Source organism: Cryptomeria japonica, chromosome 7 (assembly GCF_030272615.1).
Source record: "Cryptomeria japonica chromosome 7, Sugi_1.0, whole genome shotgun sequence".
NCBI lineage: Eukaryota > Viridiplantae > Streptophyta > Pinopsida > Cupressales > Cupressaceae > Cryptomeria > Cryptomeria japonica.
The window spans coordinates 460,603,854-460,628,639 of record NC_081411.1 but is presented as its reverse complement, the minus strand read 5'-3'; positions in this window follow the sequence as shown (position 1 = coordinate 460,628,639).

The following is a 24,786-nucleotide window of genomic DNA, read 5'->3' as shown; positions in this document are numbered from 1 at the left end:
ATTAGATCTAGAGCTTATTATGCATCACTTAAATGTTAGCCCAGGAGCCAAACCAGTCAAACAGAAGTTGAGGAAAATGCATCCGCATATCACTCTTCTATTCAACGTAGAACTAAAGAAATTACTAGATGTAGGATTCATCAGACCTGTAGCATATCCTCAATGCGTATCCAACATCGTTCCTATTTCAAAACCAGATAAAAGCATCAGAATATGCATAGACTTCATAGATCTTAATAATGCATGTCCAAAGGATGAATTTCCTTTGCCTAACATCAACATCATTGTAGATTTAACCGTTGGACACTCCATGTTCTCTTTAATGGATGAATTCTTCAGATACAATCAGATCAAAATAGCACCCGAAGACCAAGAAAAGACAACATTCACATGTCCATGGGGTACTTTCTGCTAGAATGTCATGCCTTTTGGATTAAAGAATGCAGGTGCTACATATCAAAGAGCTATGACAACTATATTTCATGACATGATGCATACATTCATGGAAGACTATGTGGTTGACATCTTGGCTAAATCATACAATAAAGAAGAACATATAGAGATACTGGAAAATATCTTTGATCGGTTATAACAATACAAGCTAAGGCTAAATCCTAAGAAATGTGCCTTTGGTGTTACTTCAGGAAAGCTATTGGGATACATTGTTTCAGCTAGAGGTATCAAAGTGGATCTAGCTAAGGTTAAAGAAATCATGGAAATGACATCTCCCAAGAATATCAGTCAACTCAAATTACTCCAAGGAAGACTCCAGTCAATCAGAAGATTTGTTGCTCAACTAGCAGATAAATGTCAACCATTTACTCATCTATTGCACAAAAATGTTCATTTCAAGTGGGATCACCAATGTGAAGATGCATTCAACAAGATCAAGGCTTATATCATACAACCACCTATCCTAATGTCACCAATTACAGGAAAGCCATTATTACTCTATGTATCAACCACTGAAACATCATTAGGATTTTTGCTTACACAACAGGATAATGAAGGAAAAGAACGAGCTATCTACTACATCAACAGAACACTAGTAGGATATGAGATCAACTATTCACCAACAGAAAAAACATGCTTGGCAGTAGCTTTTACTTCTAAAAAATAATGACACTATCTACTATCTCACTCCATCAAGTTAATAGCTAAAATTTATCCTCTGAAATATTTACTCAGTAAAGCAACATTGACAGGATGACTAGCAAAATGGATCATGATCCTGAGTGAGTTTTATATTGATTATGTTGACGGAAAAGCTATCAAAGGACAAGTTATTGCAAATCAACTAGCAGAGGCAACACTTCAAGATCATCATCCTTTACACATTGAATTTCTTGATTTTGATATCCTAACAGTCACAACAAAAACATGGCAATTATACTTTGATGGTTCATATACACAGCATGGATCAGGAGCAGGCATTCTATTCATCACACCACAAGGTCATACAATCCAAATAGTATAAAAATTAAGCTTTCCATGCACCAATAACACAACAGAGTATGAAGCTTTGGTTACAGGTATCAAAATGGCTATAGAATGGAATATTACACAACTTCAAGTCTTTGGAGACTCTCAACTCATCATTAATCAAATCAATGATGACTATCAAACAAATGAAGAAAAATCAATGCCTTATAAAAAGATGGTTGATGATATCAAGAAATAATTTATAGAAATAAATTTTGAGAATATTCCAAGAAATGATAACAAAGCAGCAGACGCCATGGCTACACTTTCTTCTCTCCTTCAGACACAGGAAAATCAACAACGTTATGAATTCCTGGTGGAAGAGTTGTTTTACCCTGCCTATAATTGTCCTGATTCCCAAACCATCTATCAACTTATTGGACATGATTCCTCCCGCTATGGCCAAAATTACACATACCTCAAAGATAACATCTTACCTCTCGACTTATCGAAAAACCAAAAGAGAAACTTTATTCGCCAATCCTCTCATTTTACTCTCGTCATAGATACCCTGTTTAAACGAGGGCTAGACGGTACTCTTTTAAGATGTCTCAAACAAGAATAATCCGAGAAGGCCTTAAATGAAGTCCATAATGATGTTTGTGGCACTCATTCAAGTGGTCTTACCCTTTTGAAAAAACTCATATGCTTGGGCTATTATTGGCCGACTATGGAATTAGATTCTTTTTAGATAGCTAGAACATGCAAACAATGTCAGATCCATGGCAATTTGATTCATGCAGCAACATAAGAACTTCATGCTTTAGCAACATCTTGGCCTTTTTGCCAATGGGGTCTTGGTCTAGTAGGGAAAATAAATCCTTCTTCATCTAATGGTCACAAATTCATCCTTGTAGCTATAGAATATTTCACAAAATGGATTGAGGTAGTACCTCTCATAAATATCACAGGAAAACAAATTGCTGCATTTGTCTTGAACTACATCATCTATTGCTATGGAATACCAATGACCATTATCAATGATAATGGGTGACCGTTCAAGAATCAGGATGTACAAGAGCTATGCGATAAATTCAAGATTCAACATAGATTCTCCACACCCTACTATCCACAAGGGAATGACCAAGTAGAAGCATCAAACAAAACTATTCTGAAAATCCTCAAAAAGAGAGTGAATGATGCTGGAAGAGATTGACATATCCAATTAAACCCCTCTATGGGCCTACCATACCAGTATCCACACACCAACAAGTGCCACACCTTTCTCTCTTGTTTATGGATCAGAAGCAATATTGCCAATAGAAGTAGAGATACCTTCTCTACGAGTATCATTAAAAGGTCTCATCCCAGATGAAGAACAACGAGTATCTAGATTACAAGAGTTAGAACTGATCCATGAACAAAGACAAAATTGTTTTGTTCATCTAAAGGTATATCAGCAAAGAATGTGCCAGAGCTATAATCATAAGGTCAAACCAAGAACATTTTAAGTTGGGGAACTAGTACTAAAAGAAAATCCACGCAACCAGGCAGATCGAGAAAAGAAAGGAAAGTTTGAACCAAACTGGTTAGGTCCATTTGTGATCACAATAGTATTTGGGTCAAGAGCATATTAGCTATCAACACAGAATGATGATTAGCTCAAGGAACCCATCAATAGCATGCATCTGAAGAAGTTCTATGTCTAAAAAATCAGAAAAAATAAAAAACAATGAAAAATAAAAAAAAATCCAAAAACAGTGAAAAAGCAAAGAAAATCCAAAAAAAAATCAAATATGAGAAAAAGTGCAATAATAATAGATGGTGAAAACCTAGCAAACAGGCGCTATCTATCTGCTATCTCTTCCATCTATTAGTTCATGCATCTTTCCGCTTGCATTCATTTTCCATCAGCATTGTTCATATGCATCATAAAGCTTTTGTACATATGCAGGAATCCCATATAGCTTCTCACCATGGTTTGGATCATTAGGTATATGATAATGAATTTGTTTCTAGGCTTGGGTCAAAATCCTACACTTAGCTGGGGACAAAACTTTTGATCAATTCTAAGCTTAATCAAACAGGTAGTTAGACAACTCTTATCAAGTGAAAACTGAGACATATCCAACATTGAACACGAGATCAAATTATCAACCATCAAACTATCACAAAGTTAGTCTAAACACATGGATGATATCTTTTGGATATTGATTTTAGCATCATTGTTCAACTTTTCTATATTGATTTTTGCTATCATGATTTCTGAGTGACTCTAGGATGTCTTTGACTAGAGGAACAAGGAAGAAACATGATATTTTTCTTGTCTGATTTGCATATTGAAATGATTAATACTACCTGTTTTATGCAAGCAACACTCAGGTCATCTTAGTTCAATTATACCTCGAGGCTTGTGCTAACTTGTCATATCAAAATTGAGGAAAATAGTGCTCAGGTCATCATGGTTTAATTATACCATCGATGTTTGCACTCACTTCCCACATTTAAAAAGCTCAATGATGACAAAAACACAATAATCCAGTGACTGGTCTTCTTGTAGCTTTGCATTCCATTTGCATTTACATTTCATTCTTGCATGAGATACCACATGCTCCTTTTATCCAAAGTTCAATCTATCGCAGGAATCATCAAGGTATCATCACAAGTGTATACACAATTAGAATGATGAATCATATATCTCCAGGTATTGTCGACCCAGCGAAAATATTATGCTACCCTCTCAATCTAACCAATCAATCTTTATCAATCATCAAGAACCACATTACCATGATCATAGAACTCACATTTTCATCAACCACAGTTGTAGACATCAAATCATAATCTAATCAGGATATCAATTTTGCAAAAAAATCCAAAAACTCCAATGATCAATTATCTCAATTGATCTCCTGAGGGGGCATCATCGTATCACAATTTATCAATCAAGAGTTGGGGCATCCTATCAAACCAATATCATCATCAAAATGAGATTATTCTTTGAATTAACGCATCATCACACCTCACTTCAAAGAGGGGCAAAATGTATACACCTAAAAATGGTCTGAAGACAATTAATTAAATAAGCAATTATTAATTAATCCCCCTTCCTAATTTAATTGAATTCACTAAGCAATTTGATTAAATTCCCCATTTTCATCTACTTATTAATAAATCTAAGAATTTTTTTAATGGGTTCAATTCAATAATCCCCTTTAATTAATTTATTCAAATTAATTAATTCTGTTGGATTTTGCCAAGATCAAGAGCTCAATGAAATGTACAAAATAGAGACACAATATAGGACAAGAATAAACTGTATTCTCATCAATAGAAATGATCAACAATAATGATTCAATAGTTCAATAGTTGTTTTTATACAATGTAGATGAGCCTACTTATATAGGCAAGGCTAGGGATATGTATGAGCACATAAACATGACATGTGGCTCAATAAGAAACAAGGGTAGGTAGGAAATAGGTGTGGGTAGGTAGGAGAAATAATATAATATTCCACATGAGGTGGATCACCCACCAAAGGTGGAATTATCACTCCACAATAAGTGGATATGATAGTGTAATAACAAGATCAACACCAAAAAAGGTGGAATTTCTCCTACACACACTATCCCAATGTGGCACAAACACCCAAGTGTCTCATATCCAAACTACTATGAAATGCATTATCCTAAGTAAACTTAAGTAAGTGTAATAATATCCATGATGAATAATTATTTACACCAACACCCCCCCTTAAGTGCAACTTAGGGGAATGCACTTAAGTCTACAATGCAACTAAGCAATGCAAGATGGGTCCCGGCTACTAGGCCATGTTAGGTACCCATGTACAAATGCAAATGCATGCAAACCAATGCAATGAAATCTCTCACAAAGTGGGGAAAGAGAGAAAAACCCAATGGGAAAAAACCCTCCCCCAAAAGAGAGATGAAAGCTATACAAGAGAACTCTCATAGAAGAATGTGAGGAACAAAACCCCATGTGAGGAAAAAGTCCCCCCCATATGAGAGAAGAAGAGAAGTCAAACTGTGACCCCCCCTCAATGGAGAATCTGCACCAATGATAGAAGCTCGATGTATGAAGAAACTGCTCCACGAACGTCAAACAACATTCCTCCCCTTAGGAAGAAACAAAACCAAAGGTGTATCCATGAAGTCTCCCTAATCATGAAGGGAAGATGTATGAAGAAAACTCATGATGAAAGGAATCTCTGAAAACTGCTCAAGTGTCCCCATGTTGATGCTGAAAGATACCCCTTCCAAAGGTGGTAAACTGTGCCACACTGCTGAAAAAGGCACTCCAAGATCTAGTGGAGATGGATGTAGAACATGTCCCAAAGACTCACATGTCTCCTCAAAAAATAAAGAGACCTCCTCCAACTGTTGTACATAAGTATCCACAATCATGTCAACCTCGAAAGAATGATCATGTAGAGAATGAACAAGAGGGTCAGAGTGTGCCCTCGCAACAATCAAAGAAGGATCACCTTCATCAAAGAGAAGATGAATGTCATCAATGATGTCTCCCAAATCTGCAATGTAGGATTCCACAAACAAACCTGCAATGTCTGTCAAGTAATCATCCCATGAATCTGAAGCTGGAAGACAATGAATATCCTGCTGCACTGAATCACATTAAGGCAAAACTGTCGCACTATCCACATCATCAGGTGTAATAGGTGATGTGATATCAATATGAGGAGATGAAATACAAGACTCAAGAACGGGGTCACATGTGAGAATCCCCATGTTCAAGTGTCCAAAATTCTCCTCAAAATCTGAACCATCACAATAAGTGTGATCATCATGTGTAGAATCATCAAATGTGAAATCATCATCATCAACAAAATCTAAAAAGGAGTATAACTGAGATGCATGATCAACCACCCCAATCGCAATGATAGCTCTAGTCTCCATGTCTCTAATGAAAACTGAGTCAGGTGTGAACTCCACAACTCTCTTAGTTGCGCCGTGTGTGATTTGATAGATAGAAAGGAGATTGTTTGTCAAGTGGGGTACACACAACACATCATTGAAGGAGTTATCCCCAATGTCAATAGATCCTTTCCCAATCACATCCATGTATGTATGATTGCCCATCAAAATCTGTGGCATGGTGCAAGGCTCAAATGTAGAGAACATAGACTACGAAGATGCCATATGATGAGAAGCCCCTGAATCTAGAAGCCATCTCTCTGAATCATGACTGATAGTAGCACAAAGAGCTTTTCCTTTTCTTGTTCCAAAAGAGTGAGTTTTTCCACTTGTAGAAGCCATGAATGCTTGCCCTTTTCCTTTTGAATGTGAGGAAGTGGAAGTTGATGAATCATCCTTCTTGTAGACTTTAGGAAAATCAATGTTATGCTTTTTGATGATATGTGTGAGCTCATCAATCTTCTTAGAATGGCAACAATGCTCCTCATGACCAATCTTTTTACAATAACCACAAGTAGGTCTCTCCCTCTTTGGTGAATTATCTCTCTTAGAAGAGGATGAATCTCTTTGTTGTGGAGAAGATGGTGCTTTGTCTTTAGGCTTTGATTGCCATTTCTTCTTGTTTGAGTTGTCCTTTCCTTGATTTCCTTTGTTTCCTTGATTTGCCACTAATGCTTGAGACTTAGAAGCCTTAAGAATGCCCATGCTTATCAACTTAGTTTGTTCCATCATCAACATTTCATTGAAAGCATCAAATGTAGGCATTGTGTAGCTTGAACCCATTGTCATCCTATGAGTTTGGAAACTAGAAACAAATGTTGCATATTCTTGTGGAAGCTTGCCTATCAAGTTGAATATCAATTGAGTATCCTTCTTATCAATGCCACAATCTTTGAGTTGTGCCCTCAACTCATTTGCCTTAGTGACATAATCTTGTATAGTATCAAAGTTCTTGGGATCTAACATGGTGAGATCACTATCAATTTGATATCCCCTAATCTCATCAACTTGACCATACAAGTCTTGAAACTTTTGCCAAGCATCCTTGATTAGAGTACATTTCTCAATATGAAAAATGAGATCCTTTGATACATACTTTCTTAAGGTACCAATTGCCATGATATTTTTAGTGAGCCAATCTAAGTGACCAACTAGATCAGCCTTAGGATCAGCTGGAGCAACAATAGTTCCATCAATGTAATGAGTGAGTCCTTTTTCCATAAGTTTACTCCTTGCCTCAATTTTCCAAGTAGCATAGTTATGTGGAGTTAAGAGAGGAAACTTAGAAGAACCCATAGCAAGAAAAAGGAAGGAACACAAGAGCACAAAAGCACAAGAGACACCCCCCAAATTCACTCAATCAAAGTACCCCCCCTAAAGTGATGATTTTGGCACTTTATACTTAGTGCGATTACAATGAGCCACTTGCAAAACAAGGCAAAGTGGACTTATGATGCAAATTTAACAACTTCTCAAATGAGATACAAGAGAGTTCAATCAATAGTGCAATGAATCTAACTGAGATTCAAGCAAATATACAAGTACCAAAAGAGCCAAAAAAGGCCAAGATTTGAAAGTACAATTCCTACTTACAATGGCATCAATCTGATAGCATCATGTGAAAGTAGATGAAAAAAATACGCACTTTCAAAAAAAATGGCACCTAAAAAGGAGGTCGTATGACCCCAAACGAAGCCTTTGAAGTTGCAAAAACTGGGATTACTCAGGTACAGTCACCAAAAACTACATTTTCTGAAAAATCCATGCATCAAAATCAAAAAATTTCTTCACCACTGTGGAGAGCATGAAATTATAGCCCATTTCAAAAAAAATTTCACCCAAAAAGGAGCAAAAATGAGCAAGTTATGGCCATTTGAAGTTGAACTGCAAAATCAAAAAGCTCAATGAGAGGGGGTCCAAAATTTTCAAACCCTGCTGATGTGGCGTTGACATCAGCAATTCACTGGGTTAAATTTGATGGCCGTATCACCGTCACAAAAGCGTCCCCCTCTGCTGACCGGGCGTCCGTACCGTACGGACAGATGACGTGGCCAGATGACTATACAGTCCGTACTGTACGGATTTTGCTGACTGAGCAGGTCTGCGTGGCAGATGACTGCGACGTACGGATGTCTGCATGGCAGTGTACGGGATGCTGCATGGCAGGGTTTGTACCGCGGGCCAGTGGCCGCCTGCCACGTGGCGGGCGCGGTCCTCCGGTCTGGTTGACTGGTGAGTCCGCGTTGGCGCTGGGAGGCGGCGGGAGGAGCACGCAGCGCGGAGGACGAGGAACCTGTGGGAGGCACTCGGGCTACAGCGACGGTAGCAAGCAGGCGGAGTCGGGAGCGGAAGCCGAGGCGAAGGACGTGGCGCCGGCAGACAGGTACACTGCGGGCACGGTCGGCGGGAGATGGCGCCAGAAAGGAGGAGCAGGCACGGGGTGCCATCGACGGCGGAGTCCGGCAGGTCTCTGCGGACTGACAGAGAACTCGGCGAGCGCGGGGAGTATAGTTGGCGCTGCGGCAGGCGGTACACGTCGGCGTCGGCGGCGTCAAACCTGCAGACAGGTACGGGCGTCTGCAGAAACCTGCAACCTGGGGGGTCACGGGGGGGGTCTACAGAAACCTGCAACCTGCGGGGTCACGGGGGGGGTCTGCAGATCCCCCAAAAACTTGTTTTTTTGATTTTTTTCTCTTTTTTTTTTTAATTTTTGCTTTCGGAATTTTTTAATTTTTTTTTAATTTTTCTAAGAATTTTCCGAAAATAAATTTTTTTTCGAAAAAATATATTAAAAAAATTGAAAATCTGTACGATACAAGCAAAATTGGAGAAAAAAATTTTCTCACCAAAATAGGTCGAATTTATAATCAAAATTCATGGAAACGGCCTTCTGGATGCAATGGCGGGGTCAGATCTGGTCTAGGACGCCTCCAAAAGATGCTGCTCTTCAGATCTGCCTCTTGACGTCACAATAATGCCTCTTCAAGACGAATCAATGAAGCCCCAATGGCTCTGATACCATGTTGGATTTTGCCAAGATCAAGAGCTCAATGAAATGTACAAAATAGAGACACAATATAGGACAAGAATAAACTATATTCTCATCAATAGAAATGATCAGCAATAATGATTCAATAGTTCAATAGTTGTTTTTATACAATGTAGATGAGCCTGCTTATATAGGCAAGGCTAGGGATATGTATGAGCACACAAACATGACATGTGGCTCAATGAGAAACAAGGGTAGGTAGGAAATAGGTGTGGGTAGGTAGGAGAAATAATATAATATTCCACATGAGGTGGATCACCCACCGAAGGTGGAATTATCACTCCACAATAAGTGGATATGATAGTGTAATAACAAGATCAACACCAAAAAAGGTGGAATTTCTCCTACACACACTATCCCAATGTGGCACAAACACCCAAGTGTCTCATATCCAAACTACTATGAAATGCATTATCCTAAGTAAACTTAAGTAAGTGTAATAATATCCACGATGAATAATTATTTACACCAACAAATTCCTCCCATCAAATTCATTTCTTCAATAATCCCATAATTAATTAAAACAAATCAATTAATGAGTTGTTGAGATTAATTAGCCTTTTCCTATTATTTAAATTTTTAAATTCAAATTCTCCTAACTTCTAACCACCTAACCTAACCCCTTCTAAACCAAACTCATTCCATCTAACCCCGGGTTTAACTAACCCCGTCCTAGCTTGCACATCCTAACCACTATGTCCCCTTTCCTTGAACACTTTTCCCTCTCATGAGCAAAGCTTTGTGACACTTATCACTAATTGTTCCCTTTCATCCAACCTCTTATAGAAGCTTCTTGACACTTGTCACCATGGAGATGACATTGTCCCCTTTCATCCAACCCCTTCTCCTACCAACCTCCAAATGTTCCCTTTAATCCAACCTCTTTTCCAACCTCCTCCAATTTAACCATTGATATCTTCAGACTTAATCTTGACCATTGACTCCTGCCACCTCACCCCTGGCCTTGGAAATCCTATAAATAGACCCCATTTTGGAGCAATAATCTGATGAATACTAAGAGGGGGGGTTGAATTAGTATACCAAAAAATACTGAACTCAAACACTTAAACAATTTAACAAATAACCGGTATAACAGTTTCACTAATAAACCGGTTAAGATAAATGCAAACCAAATAGCAAATAAAGCATTCAGCCACAAAAGCACAATCACCATAACATAGGATATTTTGATGTGGAAACCCAAATGGGAAAAACCACGGTGAGAAGAAACTCACAAGTAACTATCTACATAATAGAAACTAGACTGGTTAAGGTCATACAATGTTCTTCAACAGAATAGATCCTGTTAGGAATCTAGAACTCTGTTAGGAGATAAGTCTTGTTAAAGACTAGCTTGCTAAAGGATTTCAGATCCACAGTTGTGAACCACCTTGTTAGAAGATTTACAAAGGATTTGCTAGGCCTACCCGGTTAAGGGTTTCAGACTTGTCGAAGATATGAGTAATCAACAAGTGAGTGATCTAGATACTAGCACAGTATGCTTGATTAGATCCTTGATAGCTCATTGTTAATGCATTTCAGCATTACTTCAGTCTTCAATATCTCCACACTCTAACTCTTCACACAGACCTAATCTTCTATGCAGAGATCGCACATAACCTTCTCATATATCATACATCTCTCATCCATACAAACCCTAGACATGATGTCCTTATAAAGGAAACTCATTTCATGTCGGTCCAATAGGATTAAACTGCAAGTTCCTAGGTTCAGTGCATCTAGACACATTTGGTAACACGATGCAAAATCACCGCCAAAGTGTCGGTGGATGATAACTCATCACAGAAATACCGGTTGGTAACTCATCACAGAGTAATACCAGTTCATACAATATACCGATTACTGTTGTCAAAAATGAAGACTGGAAAATGTTAACTACCACTTTGTTCCTTCGTACCACTTGAGATCCTCGAAATGCTTGAGGTCTTCATACCGCTTGGGTTCTCCATACCGCTTGAGGTCTTCAGTCAATATGTGATCGGTTAACATCTTCTTCAAAGCACCGATAGTCTAAATATTATAATACATAATACCGGTTGGAACAATTACTGGTTGAGCATAACTCATACATCAAGAAAGTGTGTGTCCATCAATGACAATCAAAACATCATCAAAATGCCAACAATCTCCCCCTTTGGCAGTGATGACAACACTTAGGAAAATTTTGGCATCTAAGTGTTTTTTACAACAAAAATATGCCATAATCAAAATTACTCTCCCTAAGCATATACACTATCCGTTTTGCAGAAATGACAATGTCTACTACTTCCCAAAAGTGGTAACATAAAAGTATACATAACATTCACCAAAATTTTAAATACTACTCCCCCTTTGCCAACAATGACAAAGTAATGCAGAATAACCCTTGTTTCCTTATATATAAAAATAGAGTAAATGTTTATGACAATAAGGAATAAAACTTATCAAAAATAGATTTAAAATACTGCATAAAAGTTTAAATGGCCAATGACCATGACTCAAGTAATGAGGTAGCAACCTCTCTTTCTGTCTGCATCTGGAATACTAGTTCTTCCATAGCATCAATGGTACTCATTTCTTGAGTTACCATGATGGCTTCCAGATTGAGAAAACATTTCTGAAGAATTTGCAGTCTGGGTAATAAAACCAGTTGAAGGTCTTGCAAATCTTTTGTCCGGTTGTAGATTTCTGATTCTACCCTGGCAATCTGCAGCTAATAATGATGGACCATATGCCCATATGTAATAAATGAATCATAGGGCATCTTGAAGTTGCTGATGTATGCCTGGAACTCCAATTGGATTTTATCTTTCTGCTTAAGCACATCATCACAAAATAGATGGGGTTGGCAGATTTTACTCAGCAGTAATTTGCCCTCATCCATAGCAACACCTATATCCTTCTATTGTTTTAGAAGTTGTGACCTAAGCTCATGCAGATTCTTGACTAAGGTAGTGTTGAGTGCCTTTTCATGGTTCTTCTTGGCAGTGGTTGCAACAACATCTTCCAAGCATTGTACTTGGTCCTCCACTATAGTGCAAAGAAGTTTCATCTTGGCTAAAGAGGAATCTGTACTGGGGAGGTTAGTATCGGGAATCAGGCTGGTGAGGGTGTCAACAACAGTTTGAATGACATCATGTTCCTTCTTCCTCCTCAATGTTTCCAATCTTTCCTGTGCAAGCTTTATGCTTTGAAGCAACTCTGATTCATTTGCAGATTGAAGGTCAATAGGATTGGAGGTGTCAACCGCTTTGATTTGATCACTGGTTGTCTTGGCCTGTTTGATCTTCTCTACTTCTTTCTTCTCTTCAGCGCTTTTCTTTTCCTCTTCTTTCTTTCTTTGTTCTTATTCTTGTGTTTTCTTCTCCATTTCTTCCTTTTTCTTGTCCTCTTCCTTCTTTTTCTTCTCTTCCTCCTTCTTCCTTTCTTCTTCCTTCCATTTGTCTTCTTTTTTCTTCTTCTCCTCTTCTTTCTTCTTCTCCTCTTTTTGTTTCCTCTTCTCTTCTTCTTGTTTCCTCTTCTCCTCTTCTTGTTTCCTCTTCTCCTCCTCTTTCCTTTTCTCTTCCTCTTTTCTCTTATCTTCCTCTTTCTTTTTCTTTTCCTCTTTCTTCTTGTCTTCCTCTTTCTTTGTTCCACCACTTCCATTATGCATTCATCTACTTTTATGGTGAAGCAGATGTCATCTTCATACTTCTTCACAATATCTCCATATATCCTCATCATCTGGCTCATTTTCCACTTGAATTCATCAAAATATTTATTTAGAACCTCAGGATATCCAGTTCCCACTGCTTGAAGACTTTCCCTAATTTGTTTGGAGACTAGTTGGTCAGTAGACCATTGAACATCACCTACTCTAGGGAAATAGCCTTGAAAGTAGAAAAATAGGCTGACTAGAAATTGTCCAAACCTGAACCTTAAAACATTATCCTATTTGATGGACTTCAGGTTCAATAGCAGTTTCTTGTGCAAACAAGCACACAAATCAAATGAGGCATCTTCCTTAATCATTCTGTAGGTAGCATTCACTGCAGCAGCAGGGACAAAGTTTATTCTGCTGGCATAAAACATCGGGTAGCCAATCACCATGCAAGCATACTTAACTAAATCATCTTTGATAGTGTTGATGGTCATCACCCGTTAGTCGCTCAGAGAATCGGTGAGCTTAGTCATTTTAGTCTTGGTGACCTTCCTTAGAGTTGGCACCTCTCCAATGTTATAGAAACTGGTGACAACATGAATTGCTTGTGGTGTGATGTCATGCATCTGCTCGAGATACATTTTATCACCGTGCACTTTGCTCAGGATGATGCGGATGTGATCTTCAATGAACTCTGCTAGAAAATAAACCCCATTGTATAGTTTCTTCCTCTCTAGGATGCTATATTCTGGTTTGATTTTCTTGTCATCCCCATAGAACAAACCTAGCTGGGAATGGATCACTAGGGATCCTAGGTCTTCCAATTTACAATCAATATATCCCACAATATCTTCCTCAACTATAACTTTGACGGGTATCTGGGATAGGGCATTGTATTTCATCTTCTTTTGAATAAAATCAGCTGAATCTACTGGTACACTCAAACTGGAGTGCGATGTAGAAGCCATGATTGAATGACAAACAATTTTTTTGAGAAATACCTTCACAATTCAAAATTTAGGTTTTGCCAATGTTTCTCACAACACACCACTTTGGTTGCTTGGAACACCGCTTAGTGTTCTTCACCGATAGATTGAAAGTTTGCTAGATTCCTCTGCAAGATTTTTGAATTCGCTTTGAATCACTAGATGAATCGCTCTTTGTCGCTCTGCTCTTGAAAATTCTTCGCTCAAAAATAGATAAGTGAAAATGGCATCAAAAATCCCTTTTAAACAATCTTTCACCTACCATAATAAATGCATCATCGCTAGGGTACAAACCCTAATTTTTCCTTTTACCACTTCAAGTCTTCTTCTGATTGACAGGTGACATATACCGGTTAAGGTCTTTACCGATATAAACCGGGGGTTCAAATATTTCACTGAGAGGCTCTCCCTAAGCCTTTTTGAAGCTCATTTTGCCAGTTCAGAGACTTCCACACTAGGTGCAGAAACTGGTTCATCCTATGACACTTCTTCAGGTTTCTTTTTCCAAGTTTTATTCATTCTTGCTTGAATGGTTTCGACATCAATATTCCCTTCTGGAGTGATTGGTATATCATCCGATAGGTTCTTTCTCATTTTGCAGGTTCTGGTAGTGTGTCCTAGTTTGTTGCAATGATAGCATACCATTCCAGGTGTTCTCCATGGTCCATTATTCATACTACCATTCTTCCTTCTGCATGTTACAACAGTGTGACCGCTACCATGACAGATCAAACAAGTTGCTCTCCAACCAGTTGCCACTTGATAGCCACCTGACCGATAGTCATAGGTATTATACTAGTTGGGATTCCGGTTCACAGAGGGTTGTGAGATAACTCCTTGAGTCCTTGGAGGGTATCTCCCAGTGTTGTGCAAAATAGACCTACATTCAAATTCTCTATGCCCAAACTTGTTGCATGCATAACAGTTTCCATTGAATCTATTGGATCTAGGCTTATTGTTTAGAAAATAAGGAAAATTATTGTAGGCCTTGCTTCTACACACATTAGCAGTATGTCCTTCCTTGAGACAATTGAAGCAAATAGGTTTAAACTTTTTCTTACCTTTATCCTTGGATGTTGGTTGCTTCTTTGATGCTTCAGCTTTTGTTCCAGAGGTTTCGCCTTCCTCATGCCTAGAGAAACCAAGTCCAGTGGTATTCTTTACCAGTTTTGCCGATTCAAGCTTTTGCTCTAGCTTAGAAGTACTCGAATTGAATTTGGCAAGTATCTCCTTTGACTTAGTAAGTTCCTTGTAAATAACAACATTAGATTCCCTCAAGGTTGCATTCTCAGAAATAGCCATGTTTAGTTCACCTTCCATTTCTTCTTTTTCCACTTTACTCTCTTGGAGATGAGCGGTAAGGGCACTGATTTCTTGCTTCAACTTGGAGATCTCATGATCTTTGTCTTTTATCAGATCTTCAGCTTTCCTTCGGTTCTCAAGCTCTTGACACATTTTGATAGTCAATCCTTCCAACTCCTTTCTTAGGTTGGCTTTGGATTCATTTAGTTTTTCAACTTCTTCAACTAGGGCATCCATGTCAGCTTCATCAGAAGAGCTATTTTTAGTAAGTTCCATCAGTTTCTCAGCATGCTCTCTTCTCTTGGCCAAAGAGGCTTTATACTTGACTTTGAGTTCATCATAGGCTCTCTCAGTCTGAGTGAGACAATGAGTAAGTTCCCTCACAGTGTATTCCCCCATATCTCCTTCCAAGTGGTTAGACTTATAGAAAGGTTGGCTCTGATACCAATTGATGAATACTAAGAGGGTGGGTGAATTAGTATACCAAAAAATACTAAACTCAAACACTTAAATAGTTTAGCAGATAACTGGTATAATAGTTTCACTAATAAACTGGTTAAGATAAATGCAAAGCAAATATCAAATAAACCATTCACCCACAAAATAAAAATCACCATAACACATGATATTTTGACGTGGAAACACAAATGGGAAAAACCATGATGAGCAGAAACTCACAAGTAACTATCTACAGAATAGAAACCAGACTGGTTAAGGTCATACAATGTTCTTCACCAAAATAGATCCTGTTAGGAATCTAGATCTCTGTTAGTAGATAAGTGTTGTTAAAGATTACCTTGCTAAAGGATTTCAGATCCATAGTTGTGAACCACCTTGTTAGAGGATTTACAAAGGCTTTGCTAGGCCTACCCGGTTAAGGGTTTTAGACTTGTCGAAGATATGAGTAATCAACAAGTGAGTGATCTAGATACTAGCACAGTATGCTTGATTAGATCCTTCACATACATCATACATCTCTCATCCATACAAACCCTAGACATGATGTCCTTATAAAGGAAACTCATTTCATGTCGGTCCAATAGGATTAAACTACAAGTTCCTAGGTTCAATGCATCTAGACACATTTGGTAACATGACGCAAAATAACCGTCAAAGTGTCGGTGGATGATAACTCATCACATAAATACCGGTTGGTAACTCATCACAGAGTAATACCGATTCATACAATATACCGATTACTGGTTGTCAAAAATGAAGACTAGAAAATATTAACTACTGCTTTGTTCCTTCGTACCGCTTGAGATCCTCAAACCACTTGAGGTCTTCATACCACTTGGGTTCTCCATACTGCTTGAGGTCTTCAGTCAATATGTGACCGGTTAACATCTTCTACAAAACACCGATAGTCTAAAGACTATAATACATAATATCGGTTGAAACAATTATTGGTTGAGCATAACCCATACATCAAGAAAGTGTGTGTCCATCAATGACAATCAAAACATCATCAAAATGCCAACATAATTATCCCATCACATTTGCATTCAAGCATTGTTACTATAGTCATATAGCTCTTAGCAATATCATTTTAGCATTGTGATCATGTTCAATTTTAGCTTAAATCTAGTTTATTTTCTAGCATGATCATAGAATCATGTAGCTTAATCTCATCATTTCTAGGATAAATCATTTTCTCATATAGCTCATGCATCTTCATCATTTAAATCCTCCATTTAAGTGTATTCAAGTCACTGGAATTTGGATAACCATATTTGAGAGCAAAATTCATACTCACATTTACTAGGAGGCGATAGATTGCTCAACCATGGTTTATCTTTCTTTGCTTATTTGCTAACCATGCCTATAATGATCTATTGAGTGGTTTGTGTTTGCAGATACAGGTACACTTCACAGGCATGACAAATGTTACTGCCTTTGTGCTGCAATGGAAGAGGACAACAAAAAGTTTGAAATAAAGACAACAAGACAAGGTTTCAATTTAGGAAACCTCCTACACTTTAAGCTTATAAAAGCTTGGGCAGGTGAACCCTTTTATGACTATTTTCTTACAAAAATAGTAAAAGGTTTACAGAAAACCAGTGTACATTCCTATAAACTTTCCTTACTGATTGGTATAAGTAAACACAAAATGGAAAGTTGATTTGACTTTTTGAAAAGGACCACAAAATGCATCAAAAAACCAATAGGTAAACCAGTGCCTTATTCGAGCAATAGAGTCATCTACAACAGACTGCAACCTAACAAAAGAAACTCATACACAAGTCACAAGTTAGTGATCTCTCAACTCTATATATGGCTGACACATACAAAGTCATATTCTGCACCAGACTTCATTATCAGATCCACACCAAAATACTAATATCAATGATTTTATTCAAAGTACGTTTATATTTCCTCCTTGAGAAAAAGACTTAAAACAACTTCATTAAATGTCTAACAAGTCATTAAGATAAACAATACTTGATTACTTAAATGAAATGAACACCAGTACAATGACATAGAGACAATACAAGTCTGAGTGCAAATTCTTTGGACTGTATATTTTATTTCTCTATCAAAAGATTACAAGTACATCCTATCGGACTCATAAATTGCTAAGAAAATGGCCTGTATTAATTTTGCCAGAGTTTAGCTACAAAATTTGTGTCCCCTTTTTTAGGTAGTCCTGGTATCCATTCTTAGGAATATGGATGCGACAAGCTTCAGACTTCCCTAGAAAACAAATATTCTAAATCCTAACCATAATCCCCCCTAAAAAGGTTACATTGTTTACCATCGAAGAAGGAGCATAACAAATAAGTTAACCAGCTGGAGAAAGGCCAACTGACTACTCAGTATTCATCGATCAAGTGTCAGGTGTCTTTAATTCTTCAGAATTCAGATTTCCAAAAAACCGTTGCAAGAATGAACTGCTTCTGGTTGGCCGAGGGTTACTGCATATTGGAGCGTCGGTTGATTATTCCTTCGACCTGTCCCTTTCATCACATATTTACCTTCCAATTCTTGTTGCCTGAGAAAACACAAAACCGCACCTATTTTCTCTACAAATCCCCTTGAATACCTCTCTACAAAAATTAACTTCAAAACAATGTCGGATGGAAACTGCATACTTCTGCCATTAATCCTTTTGAAAATTTAAATTTTGGTGCCAACGGACCGGAGAAACTTTCTTCTGAGCACTTTTCCTTTAGTCGCTGATCCGCGATGACTAACAGTCAAGCTTCTCCTCATAGTGGTTCAGCGATAGCCGTGAGATCATACAAAACTAGCACGCCCTTTAACCTACTTGAGCCACCCACTTTAGAATGGGTCCCACCATCTAATCGCTGGTCCACGAAGGGTATTCATCATGCAAATTTCCTTCACGGCATAGCGACAGTCGTTGGATCACCTTTATTACTTGGGCTTTAAAGAACACTCACAACTTAACCATCTGCTTTAACCGCCAATACATGATAGATTAAAATTAACCACTGGGACTATTGGCGGTCTGTCGCTGAGTCGCAAGGAATAACATTTCGGGCACTTCACAACCGTGGCATAGCAACAAGCGTTGATAGTCCCAAAATTTTAATTGGGCATCACTTGTCCGCCACCTTGCCTTGAGTCAGACCCACCACTTGACCATGGATTTATACCCTCTACTCTGCCCTGTGTCACCTTAGGCTTTGGCTAGCAGATCCACCTATTCGCCAACTCACTGGCCATGTTAGCACCGTCAGACCCACCTTAGGATTTGGCTCCACTTAGTCGCCCTGTCGCAATGGATATTCTAATGAGTAGTTTTCCATCACGACCTAGCGACCACCGTTGGATCTTCTGTGATCGCCATCTGATTTTCTCATCTTACTAGATCTTTAACATGCCTTGGCCCCTTCCTTCTAGCGGGCCCCACCATTCAGTCGCTATCTCGTGACAAAAACCCATCATGCAACTTTTGATCATGGTGTAGTGACAGCCATTGATCATTGAGCTACTAACTGTTCGATCGTGGTGTAGCGACAACCATTAACTTTTTGTCTAGACCCACCTCTAGTGGTTTGTCACTGGGTCGCAAGAAATAACCATTGTGCACCTTTATGTCATGGTCTCACGACAATCATTAGATCTTCCTCTGGACCATCCAATTTTCCTTGGAATTGCTCAACTTTTACCTTGCTTGAGCGGTTCTCTTCTCACGGGCCCCACCACTAGGTCACTGGTCCGCGAAGGGTATTCATCATGCAACTTTGCATAGGAGCTCAGTGACAACCACTAGATCAACAAGAACCCGCTCGATCTTTAAGGACCCGACACATAAAAGGAAAGACTTAGGACTTAGGAAAATGTTGCAAAATATTTCAAAATTATAAGAACCCGCCTAAGACTAGACCTAAAAGGAGCTTGTTTGGTAGGCGTGGCTTCAATCCACTTGGTGAAATAATCTGTAGCCACCAGGATCCATCTATGACCCCTGCTTGATTTTTCTATTATCTCTCCAATAAAATCAATGCCCCATTAAACAAAAGGGGCTTCAAATGTAACAAAATTCATAGGAAAAGCACCAGCATACTCTTGTTTAGAAGAAAACCTTTGACAGGGATCACATTTTTGAACATACTTATGAGCATCCTTGAACAAAGTTGGCCAATAATACCCTGCTCTAATTATCCTACCAACAATAGTCTTAGCTGAATAGTGGCCTCCACATACCCCATTGTGCATCTCTTTTAGAACCTTCTCAGCTTGGAATTCGTCTAGACAAACCAGTAGCATCCTATCACTATTCCTCCAATATAGGTCTCCCTAAATAAGAACATATTTATGTGATTTTAACTTTAGTGTTCTCTTTTGGTTGTGTGTCATACCTTCTGGACATGAGGCATTCTTCAAGAAGTATACTATATCTGAATACCATGGCTGCCTCTCAATACTAGTAACCATAAACTCTTCAATCTCAACATTATTTATATCAATATCCTCAAAGTTTGTCTCAGTCATTAACTTGGCTAAGACTAGACCTCTTACCAGCTTGGTGGTTTTGATCTCAACATCAAATTCTTTTATTTTGCTTATCCATCTGCATCTTTTTTCCAATTACTTCAGACTGGGACAAAATGTCTTTCACAGTTGTTGTCGTGCCTGTGAAGTGTGTACCTGTTATACCTACAGCTACAACACAAAACACTCAATAAATCATCATAAGCATTGGTTAGAAAATTAATCAATGAAAGATAAAACCATAGTTAATCGATCTATTGCCTCCTAGTAAATGCGAGTATGAATTTTTCTTTTAGATCTGGTTATGCAAATTCCAGTGACTTGACTACACTTAAATGAATGATGAAGATGCAATTAAGCTAGAAATAAGCTATATTTAAGCTAAAATTGGTCATGATAACAATTCTAAAATGATAAACTAAGAGCTATATGACTATAGTAACAATGCTTGAATGCAAATGAGATGGGATGATTATTGCTCCAAAATGGTGTCTATTTATAGGATTTTTAAGGCCAGGGGTGAGGTGGCAGGAATCAACGGTCAAGATTAAGTCTGAAGATATCAATGGTTAAATTGGAGGTGATTGGAGAAGAGGTTGAATTAAAGGGAACAATTGGAGGTTGGTAGGAAAAGGGGTTGGATGAAAGGGGACAATGTCATCTCCATGGTGACAAGTGTCAAGAAGCTTCTAGAAGAGATTGGATGAAAGGGAACATTTAGTGACAAGTGTCACAAAGCTTTGCTCATGAGAGGGAAAAGTGTTCAAGAAAAGGGGACATGGTGGTTAGGATGTGCAAGCTAGGCTGGTTAATTAAACCTAGGGTTAGATGGAATGAGTTAGGTTTAGAAGGGGTTAGGTTAGGTGGTTAGAAGTTAGGAGAATTTGAATTTAAAAATTCAAATAATAGGAAAAGGCTAATTAATCTCAACAACTCATAAATTGATTTGTTTTAATTAATTGTGGGATTATGAAATGAATTTGATCGGGGGAATTAATTAATTTGAATTAATTAATTAAAGGGGATTATGAAATGAACCTATTAAATAAATCCTTAGATTTATTAATAAGTAGATGAATGGGAGAATTTAATCAAATTGCTAATGAATTCAATTAAATTAGGGAGGAGGATTAATTAAATAATTGCTTATTTAATTAATTATCTTCAGACCATTTTTAGGTGTATACATTTTGCCCCTCTTTGAAGCGAGGTGTGATGACACATTGATTCAAAGAATAATCTTATTTTGATGATGATATTGATTCGATAGGATGCCCTAGCTCTTGATTGATAAATTGTGATATGATGATGCCCCCTTGAGAGATCAATTGAGATAATTGATCTTTGGAGTGTTTTGCGAAATTGATATCCCGATAGATTTGATTTGATTTCTGCCACTGTGTTTGATGAAAATGTGAGTTCTTTGATTAGCTTGATTGCTTAGATTGATAAGATTGATAAATCTTGATTGATTAGATTGATAAGATCGAGATTTAGTCTAGTTTTAGGAATGACACCTCCTGTATAAGACAAAGATGATCAAAGCGTCTGGTTTCAGGAAGGATACATCCTGTATAAGACATGATCAGAACATCTGGTTTCAGGAAGGAGACATCTTATATAAGACATGATTCAGAATTGATTAGGTTTGGTTGATTGATTTGATTTGATAAGGTTGATTAGATAAATAACTAACAGTTTGTTGATATCAAGTTGCAGAAAGATTCAGATATATTGATATTGATTTTGTTGAGAGAGATAGCATAAGATTTTCGCTGGGTCGACAATATCTGAAGAGATATGAGTCATTCGTCTAATTGTGTATACACTTGTGATGATACTTTGATGATTCCTATGATAGAGTTAACCTTGGATGAAAGGAGCATGCGCAATCCCATGCAAGAATGAAATGCAAGCTAAAATGCAAATGCAAATGTAATGAAATGCAAACTATGACCAGACCAGTCACTAGATTATTGCTTTTTGTCATCATTGAGCTTTTTGAAATGTGGGAAGTGAGTGCAAATATCGATGGTATAATTAAACCATGATGACCTGAGCATTACTTTCCTAGATTTTGATACAACAAGTTAACACAAGCATCGAGGTATAATTGAACCAAGATGACCTGAGTGTTGTTTGCGTAAAACAGATGGTATTAATCATTTCAATATGCAAATTGGAAATGTCTTCAATGATATTCCATTGATCATGTCCTCAGACAAATTTGCACATATTAATGATTAATTTGCAGACAACAGACAAGAAAAATATCATGTTCCTTCCTTGTTCCTCTAGTCAAAGACATCCTAGAGTTACTCAGAAATCTTGACAGCGAAAATCGATATAGAAAAGTTTGAACAATCATGTTAAAATCATTATCCAAAAGATATCATCCATTGAAAAGGTGTGTGAATGTGCTTATACTGACTTTGTCATAGTTTGATGGTTGATAATTTGATCTCATGTTCATCATTGGATGTGTTTCAGTTTTTGCTTGATAAGGGTTGTCTAACTGTTTGTTCTATCTATTTGATTAAGCTCAAAATTGATCCAAAGTTTTGCCCCTAGCTAAGTGCAGGATTTTGCCCCAAGCCTAGAAACAGATTCGTTATGATATACCCAATGATCCAAACCATGGTGAGAGAGCAGCTGCAATGCCTGCATATGTACAAAGCTTCATGATGGATATGAACAACGTTGATGGAAAATGAATGCATGCAGAAAGATGCATGAACTAATAGATGGAAGAGCTAGCCGACAGATAGCGCCTGTTTGCCAAGTTTTCACCATCTATTTTTATTGCACTTTTTCTCATATTTGATTTTTTTTGGATTTTCTGCTTTTTCCCTATTTTTGTTTTTTTTCTAATTTTTCACTGTTTTTGATTTTTTCTGCTTTTTCATTGTTTTTGATTTTTTGCTTCTTTTGCTTTTTTTTTTTTTTTGATTTTCTGTTTTTTCACTATTTTTGATTTTTTGCTTTTTCACTGTTTTTGTTTTTTTTCTTTTTCAGACATAGAACTTCTTCAGATGCATGCTATTAATGGGTTCCTCGAGCTGATCTTCATCCTGTGTTGATAGTTGATATGCTCATGATCCAAATACTGTTGTGATCACAAATGGACCTAACCAGTTTCATTCAAACTTTCCTTTCGTTTCTCGATCTGCCTGATTGCATGGATTTTCCTTTAGTACTAGTTCCCCCACTTGAACGATTTGTGGTTTGACCCTGTGATTATAGCTCTAGAACATTCTTTGTTAATATACCTTTAAATGATCAAAGGCATTTTGTCTTCATTCATGGATCAGTTCTAACTCTTGTAATCTAGATACTCATTGTTCTTCATCTGGGATAAGACCTTTTAATGATACTTGGAGAGAAGGTATCTCTACTTCTATTGGCAGTATGGCTTCTGATCCATATACAAGAGAGAAAGGTGTGGCACCTATTGGTGTGTGAATACTGGTACGGTAGGCCCATAGAGAAGGTTTTAGCTGAATATGTCAATCTTTTCTAGCACCATTCACTATCTTTTTGAGGATTTTCAGAATAGTTTTGTTTGATGCTTTTGCTTGCCCATTCCCTTGTGGATAGTAGGGTGTGGAGAATCTGTGTTGGATCTTGAACATCTCACATAGCTCTTGTACATCTTGATTCTTGAATGGTCACCCATTATCAGTGATAATGGTCATTGGTATTCCATAGCGACATATGATGTAATTCAAGATAAATGCAGCAATTTGTTTTCCTGTGATATTTATGAGAGGTACTGCCTCAATCCATTTTGTGAAATATTCTATAGCTACAAGGATGAATCTGTGACCATTAAATGAAGAAGGATTTATTTTTCTGACTAGATCAAGACCCCATTGACAAAAAGGCCAAGATGTTGCCAAAGTATGAAGTTCTTGTGCTAGTGCATGAATCAAATTCTCATGGATTTGACATTGTTTGCATGTTCTAGCTATCTGAAAAGAATCTCATTCCATAGTCAGCCAATAATAGCCCAAGCGTATGAGTTTTTTCGAAAGGGTAAGACCACTCAAATGAGTGCCACAAATGTTGTTATGGACTTCATTTAAGGCCTTCTCAGATTCTTCTTGTTAGAGACATCTTAGAAGAGTACCATCTAGCCCTCATTTAAATAGGGTATCTGCGACGAGAGTAAAATGGGAGGATTGGTGAATAAAGTTTCTTTTTTGGTTTTTCGATAAGTCGGGAGGTAAGATGTTATCTTTCAGGTATGTGTAAGTTTGGCCATAGCGGGAGGAATCATGTCCAATAAGTTGACAGATGGTTTGGGAATCAAGATAATTATAGGCAATGTAAAACAACTCTTCCACCAGGAATTCATAACGCTGTTGATTTTCCTGTGTCTGAAGGAGAGAAGCAAGTGTAGCCATGGCATCTACTGCTTTGTTATCATTTCTTGGAATCTGCTCAAAAGTTATTTCTACAAATTATTTCTTGATA